Source organism: Alligator sinensis, unplaced genomic scaffold, assembly GCF_000455745.1.
Source record: "Alligator sinensis unplaced genomic scaffold, ASM45574v1 scaffold2022_1, whole genome shotgun sequence".
In the NCBI taxonomy this organism is placed as follows: domain Eukaryota; kingdom Metazoa; phylum Chordata; order Crocodylia; family Alligatoridae; genus Alligator; species Alligator sinensis.
The window spans coordinates 10,300-17,787 of NW_005843929.1; the positions used below are offsets into that span (position 1 = coordinate 10,300).

Consider the following 7,488-nt stretch of genomic DNA (forward strand, 5'->3'; position numbering starts at 1 on the left):
AAACGAATGTAGCTCACGGCGCCCATTATACTCGTGAGCTTGGTGACCTTTTACAAGAAGGGGGGTGTGACCGGCTTCCCACTTACAGGGAGGTCCCACTGCTCCAAGGCTCCCTCAGCCACATTTTGGCTCTTACGTGACTGAGAGCTAAGGGCAGGGCGATCACTGTGTCCAGAGTCCCTTTCCTTCGCACCCTTTTCCCTAGCTGGCTTTCCTCCCACCTCACACCCTGTCCCAGTCTTTGTTCTTGCAGTGCTGGAAAGACTTGGTGGTGCAGGGGGAAGTCAACACAGCCTGAGTGCATATCGAGCGGCTGCAGCTTCTCCCTTTTCAGCCCTGCCGTGAAGGGGTTCCTGCAGCCTCCCTGCAATCCCCACGTAACCCCTCTGCCCAACCGCACAAAGTAGCCTAAGATTTGGAAAAAGCAGGGCAGGAGACCTGTGCCTTGCTTATAAGCCAACAGACCCAGGAGGTCCTGGCACTCCAAGCTTTCCACGGCTCACATACCCCAAGTCTTTACCCAACCTCTCTCACCTTTGTCTCCCGGTGGGCTGGCACTGTTTTCTGTCCTGGTTATGGGTTAACTCCTATTTGTCTGTTGTCTTCTCTGCTTCTTCCTCTGGAGGCAAAAAGGACAAGACAGAAACGGGATGTCAATCAGCACGATGGAAGATGGGTCTGCAAGCCCCTATTTCTCTCTCTCGCTTATCCTTACCTGGACCTGTGGCGACTGTCCTCTATCCGTGGAGATGGGGGGAGGCCAGACGTCTGTAGTCTGGGCTGCCGACATACGGGCCAGCCAAGAGCAGAGCGCAACGGGCCAGGACTCTGGACAGAAGTGCTAGGATGGCACCATGAAGGTGACCACAGACACCAGCAACCCTACTTACAGGGCTGTGCTCCCTGCACACAGCTGGCTGCGGGGCATGAAGCCCAGAGAAAACCTGTAAAGCCCTGAATGCCAGCTGACGGGTGCCTCAGGCGGTCTCAATCAGGGCTCAAAGCAGCCTCGTGTCTGGGGACACAAAGGCCATTACTTCAGCCTCCCATCGTGGCTGATACAGAGCCCAAAGGGCTAAAGGAGGCCTCCTCCCCCAAGGTCAGAGGGGTTGGGGGGGGCGCAGCCCTGTTTACAGGGTGCGAGTGGAGACCATCTCAATGGTGCCAGGAGCAGCAGAGCAGAGACCTGGACCTGAGTTACAGGAAGGTCACAAAGCCTCAGGGGTCCCAGCACACCCAGTATCCTCCACAAGCCTGCAACCTTCCCTGTAGTCTGTGGGGATCATCTGTGGCCAACCTCACCGAGTGGGACGAGACCCAACCCGGAGGATCAAGGTGGCCTGGACCCTGCTTACAGGCTGCAGGCCGGGGCGCAGAGCAACGGCTGGCCAAGTGCCAGGGCACTCGTCCCCAGGGACTCAGGTGGGGAATACGTGGCTGTCTCAAGGAGGGCAGGAACTGCAAATCGAGCTACCAAGTGCCCAAAGGACCCCAAAAAGAGGGGGCCTAAGGCCTGTACCCTGAAATACAGGGAGGCCGTGGGCCCCAAAGTATTAGAGAGGGGGCCTAATGCTCCCCAAGACCAAAAGGCCTGGAAATCCGTCCCCCTAGGTATGGAGGTGGGAGGAAAAGGCTACAAGGACGCATCGCGCCCCTTTCCCAGCACTGGGAAGAAAATAAAGTACGCTGCAGCGATTTTAACAACAAAAAGAAAATAACAAACGCTTTCGCTCCCAGGCGCTCCTCTCTCTCGCTCTCCACACATGGACAAGGGAAAAAGTGTTCCCAGGCTGGAAAGGAGCTCGATGCTGCAAACTGCTTGACCTCGAACCTTGCTCTGAAAATCCTCCTCTGCTCCCAGGGGGCAAGAAAGCTGAGACCGGCACCCTCGTTACAGGGCACGGCCCGCCTGGCTAGTCAGACTGCCCACGGGGGGCAAAAGGGAGAGGCCCACCGCCCTGCTTACAGGTAGGGCCATCAGGCCTGGCAAAGGACAGGGCTGTCCCCAAAGGCACGTAGAGACCTGAACCCTGCTTACAGGGCGGGCCACAGCTCTGCAGAACCTAGGCGTGCAACAGGATGCACAGGACTCGCACCCTCGTTACAGGGCACAGTCCGTGTGACTAGCCACACTGCCCATGGGGGGCAAGAAGCAAAGGCGCAGAGCCCTGCTTACAGGGCGGGCCACACCTCTGCAGAACCTAGGTGTGCAACAGGATGCACAGGACTCGCACCCTCGTTACAGGGCACAGTCCGTGTGACTAGCCACACTGCCCAAGAGGGGCAAAAGGGGAAGGCCCATAGCCCTGGTTACAAGGAGGGCCACAGCCAGGCAAAGGATAGAGCTGTCCCTTAAAGGCACATTGAGACCTGGACCCTGATTACAGGGTGGTCCACTGCTCTGCGCAATCTAGCCCTCCAACAAGAGACACGGGACTCGCACCCTCCTTACAGGGCACAGTCCATCTCGCTTGCCACGCTGCCCAAGAGGGGCAAAAGGGAAAGGCCCACAGCCAGACCAAGGACAGGGCTGCCCTCAAAGGCACATTGAGACCTGCACCCTGCTTACAGGGGGGTCCACAGCTCTGTGCAATCTAACCCTGCACCAAGGGACATGGGACTCACACCCTCCTTAGAGGGTGGCCCAGCTGTCTGGATGTGGAGTGCCAGGCATAGATGCATGAAAAAGGACAGGTGCCTGGACACACGGATCAGAGAGGAGGCCACAGGCTTCAACCCAGACCACGGGAAGGTCATCAAGCTCTGGGGTCTAAGGAGTTTGCCGCCACCCCACGAGACTCAGCTCCAGTATGCGAGGCTGCCCTGCGGCACCGCGCTGCAGACTGCTCCGGCTGTCTACACCAGTGGAAGGAGGCTACGTCCACCCTGCTTACAGGTGCTCCTCTCCAACTGGCTGGAAACAGCAGCGGACTTTGACTCCCAATTACAGGATGTCCAGTGCTAGGAACATTCAAATTGCCTGTCATTCTTACACGGTAAGACGCACCAAGCACCCTACTCACAGGAGGCTGCGCCCCTGACAGTCATGTTTGGCAGCTGGCCCAGGCCCCGCATACAGGGCGGCCCCACTGCACAAGACCACCGACTAGATCCACACTCTTTATAAAGGAGGCGGCGGTGACACACGCCTTGCTTACAGGGTTGTCCACTTCCACCCAACTGCCGCAGAAGCGCAACAGCATCAAACGCACAAGCTCGTTACTGCGTTACAGAGAGCTCATGCAGCCAAAATTTGGCTAATGCATGACTGATACTTAAAGGCAGGGAGATCACTCTGTCCAGAGTCCTTTTCCTTCGCATCCCATTTTCCTGGCTTTCCACCCTGGTGTGGTTCGCCCGCTGCTTGTCCTTCTGGCAGCTGCAAAAAGGAGAAAGAAAAGAAATAAGGACCCACCCCCGACAAAGAAACAGAGACAGTCTGGGTGTAAGGCATGGGGCCAGAGACTGAGACAGGGAGTTGTAATGTCTGTTTGGTCCTTCCCTGCCGCCCCTGTCAAGCCGTCTTCTTCTGTTTGACAGAGGGGCGAGCAGGAATCTCCTTGTTCAGCTCCCAAAGACTGGCTCAGCTGGAAATGGAAAGCCATGGGCCACAAGCCTACAGGCCCAACTCGTACCACATCACAAGATATGGCAGCACAAGGCACCTGGAATCCTACTTACAGGATGGTGCCCGCCCCCACTCCGCGCAAACACCAGCTGCCATGGGACAAGGCTGACCAAACGCTGGTTGCTCAGGCAGTGCGGTTCAAGGAAACAAGCATCCGCACACATGGAGGACAATGGGCAGAAGCTACAACGTCCTCGACAGCAAAGTCAAACCCCTCAAAGGACCAAAAAAACATTCAAAACACCTGCATTCAAGTTGGGGATGTAACCAAACCCCAGGTAACAGCAGTGAGTGGGGGAAGGAACGACTGTCTGCTTGCGGCTGCCAGACCGAACCCAAGTGACAGCAAGCTCACAACGCCCAGCGTCCTAAAGAGCTTGCTGCCTTGGAAAAACAAAGCAGACGTGACATGCCTCTGGTTTACAAGATCCTCAGTACTCCACCTAAAACTTATCCGCGTATGACAACATCAGGAGCTAAGACAAATCCTGCTCATAAGAAGGTGCCAACAATCCAGGACTTCCAAGCCCCCTGACCCCAAGGTCTACAGCTTGGCAAAGGGACCAAAAATAAAGAAAGAAAGAGGGGCTGCATCGAAACTCCCTTACCTTTGCATGGTTTTCCTCCCTCCTTGTCCGCTGACTCCTGCTTGTGCACCGTTTTTCCAGCTGCTCCTATCAGGGCCTATAATAAACAGAGACAGACACTGCATTTAACCCACCATGTTGAAAGACAAGTCTAAGGGCTGCAACTTCTCTCCCACTTTAAGCCATACCTGAATCCGGTGCCAATCTGTCCTCTATCCATGGAGATGGGGGAGGGCAGACGCCTGTGGTCTCGGCTGCTGACATCCAGGCCAGCCAGGAGCAGAGCGCCACGGGCCAGGACTCTGGACAGAAGTGCTGGGACGGCACCATGAAGGTGACCACAGACACCGGCAACCCTGCTTACTGGGCAGTGCTCCCTGCACACAGCTGGCTGCGGGGCATGAAGCCCAGAGAAAACCTGTAAAGCCCTGAATGCCAGCTGACGGGTGCCTCAGGCGGTCTCAATCAGGGCTCAAAGCAGCCCCGTGTCTGGGGACACAAAGGCCATTACTTCAGCCTCCCATCACGACTGCCACAGAGCCCAAAGGGCTAAAGGAGGCCTCCTCCCCCCGAAGTCAGAGGGGTTGGGGGGGCACAGCCCTGTTTACAGGGTGCAAGAGGAGACCATCTCAATGGTGCCAGGAGCAGCAGAGCAGAGGAGCAGAGACCTGGACCTGAGTTACAGGAAGGTCACGAAGCCTCAGGGGTCCCAGCGCACCCAGTATCTTCCACAAGCCTGCAACCTTCCCTGCAGTCTGTGGGTATCATCTGTGGCCAACCTCACCGAGTGGGACGAGACCCGACCCGGAGAATCAAGGGGGCCTGGACCCTGCTTACAGGCTGCAGGCCGGGGGCGGGGGCGCAGAGCAAGGGCTGGCCAAGTGCCAGGGCACTCGTCCCCAGGGACTCGGCTGGGGAACACGTGGCTGTCTCTCAAGGAGCGCAGGAACTGCAATTGAGCTACCAAGTGCCCAAAGGACCCCAAAAAGAGGGGGTCTAAGGCCTGTACCCTGAACTACAGGGAGGCCGTGTGCCCCAAAGTATTAGAGAGGGGGCCTAATGCTCCCCGAGACCAAAAGGCCTGGAAATCCGTCCCCCTAGGTATGGAGGTGGGAGGAAAAGGCTACGAGGACGCATCTCGCCCCTTTTCCAGCACTGGGAAGAAAATAAAGTACGCTGCAGCGGTTTTAACAACAAAAAGAAAATAACAAATGCTTTCGCTCCCAGGCGCTCCTCTCTCTCGCTCTCCACACTCTCACAAGGGTAAAAAGTGTTCCCAGGCTGGAAAGGAGCTCGATGCTGCAAACTGCTTGACCTCGAACCTTATACTGAAAATCCTCCTCCGCTCCCAGGGGGCGACAAGGCTGAGACCAGCACCCTCGTTACAGGGCACGGCCCGCCTGGCTAGTCAGACTGCCCACGGGGGGCAAAAGGGCGGCCCAGACCCCCGTTTACAGGGGGGGCCACCAGGCCAGGCAAAGGACAGGGCTGTCCCCAAAGGGACATAGGGAGCTGGACCCTGCTTACAGGGATGTCCACTGCTCTGCGCTATTTAGCCTTCCACCAGGGGCACGGGACTTGCACCCTTGTTACAGGGCGGCCCAGGGGTCCAGACGTGGAGTCAGACACAGATGCATGAAAAAGGACAGGTGCCTGGACACAGGGGGAGAGGAGGTCACAGACTTCAACCCAGACCACGGGAAAGTCATCAAGTTCTGGGGTCTAAAGAGCTGGCTGTCACCCCATGAGGCTCGGCTCTGGTGTGCAAGGCCGCCCTGCAGCACAACACTGCAAACTGCTCCGGCTATCTAAGGCCAGCGGAAGGAGGCTACGTCCACCCTGCTTACAGGGGCTCCTCTTCGATTGGCCAGGAATAGCAGTGGACTTTGACTCCCAATTACAGGATGTCCAGCGCTAGACATTTTTTCTCATGTTAGAAGGCAGCACGCACCCCACTTACGGGTTGCTGTGCAATTTGCAGCCAAGTCTGACAGCTAGCCTCGACTCCGATTACAGGGTGGGGCTGTGCTGTGCAAGACCACTAACCAGGTCCACGGCCTTTACAAACGTGGTGGTGGAGACACACCTTGATTACAGGATTAACCGCCTTCCACCTGACTGCTGCAAAAGTGCAACAACAGCAAGGGCAGAGACTCGTTTGAGTTACAGGGAGCTCACCCAAAGGCTCACAAAGCCGAAATTTGGCTAAGACATGATCGAGACCTAAAGGCAGGGATGCCACTCTGTCCAGAGTCCCTTTCCTTCACATCCCGTTTCTCTGACTGGCTTTTCTCCTACCTCGCCTCTTCCTCGCTGCGTTCCCCATCCGCGTCTCCTTCCGGTTCTTCCGAGGCCTGCAAGAACAGAGACCAAGACGGGCTATAAGCAAGCAGAGCCAGAGCATACATCCAGCAGCTTGAACTCTTAATGCACTTAGTATCCTCTGGAAACTTGCAACCTCCCCTGTAACGCACAGGCAATACCTCTGGCCAACTTCAGAAAGTAACCTCAGACAAGCAATAAAGGCAGAGTAACTGAACCTTGCTCCCAGACTAGGGGCACGGGAAATCCCATCCCAAACCTTCCAAATCCCAGGTGTGCAACTTAGCAATGAAACCCGTGGAATGGACGCTCCCCGTGTCCAATTTCTCTTACCTTTACCTCCTGTTTGGCTGGCCTGGCCTTCTTCCCTTCCGGTCAGCTCACTGCTGCTCGCCTGCCGTCCCGTCTGCTTGTCTTTCCTGGGGCGATGCGCATCGACCCTCAAAGGGGACCGGGCTCGCGGGATTCGGGGTTGCAGCCTCAGGTGGCTGGTCCAGGCAAGCGATGTCTTCCATCAATCCCTTTTCAGCAAGGGATTCAGCATCCTGGACGACCAGCTCAAACACACTCAGCACACACTCAGTGGTTACAAGGGAACCACTGCAGAAATTAAAGGGGGCAGCGGGTGGGGAAACTTGGATGTGAAATAACAGGAGAGAAGAGGAGAGAAACAGCGCAGCAGGGAAGGATGAACTTGGAGGCGAAAGGCACCAGATATCAAGGAGGTGCCTGGCAGATCAATTTTATTTGTCCATTAAAAAGCAGACAAGCTCACAGCTGTGTTGTCTTCTCTGCTGGTTTTCTTTGGCGGCGCCCCGTGTGCTCGTGCTTCCCCATGGGATGGCCTTGAGAGGGCACGAGCCCCCTCAAGTGACCACCAGTGCTTGACCGCCCACAGAGCTAGGCAGCACCACACCGTAGCTCGGGCTTGGGGGTGTGAAAGACTGTCAG

The 7,488-nt window shown here is 56.6% G+C and overlaps 1 long non-coding RNA gene across 2 annotated transcripts in view; it reads right to left on the bottom strand.

Annotated features, from left to right (window-relative positions):
- The window catches only part of LOC102388325, an 11,011-nt gene extending 3,530 nt beyond the window's left edge, over positions 1-7,481 (bottom strand). Inside the window, exons 1-5 of one of the 2 annotated variants that reach the window (XR_003092436.1) lie at positions 6,871-7,481; positions 6,514-6,569; positions 4,237-4,312; positions 716-3,379; positions 535-619 (exon numbers count right to left, since the gene is read on the bottom strand). This is a non-coding gene — a long non-coding RNA (uncharacterized LOC102388325). Of the gene's footprint in view, positions 1-534; positions 620-715; positions 3,380-4,236; positions 4,313-4,403; positions 6,570-6,870 lie in introns of both variants that reach the window. The other variant, XR_003092435.1, reaches the window with a different exon arrangement.
- Between the last annotated feature and the right edge of the window lie 7 nt (positions 7,482-7,488).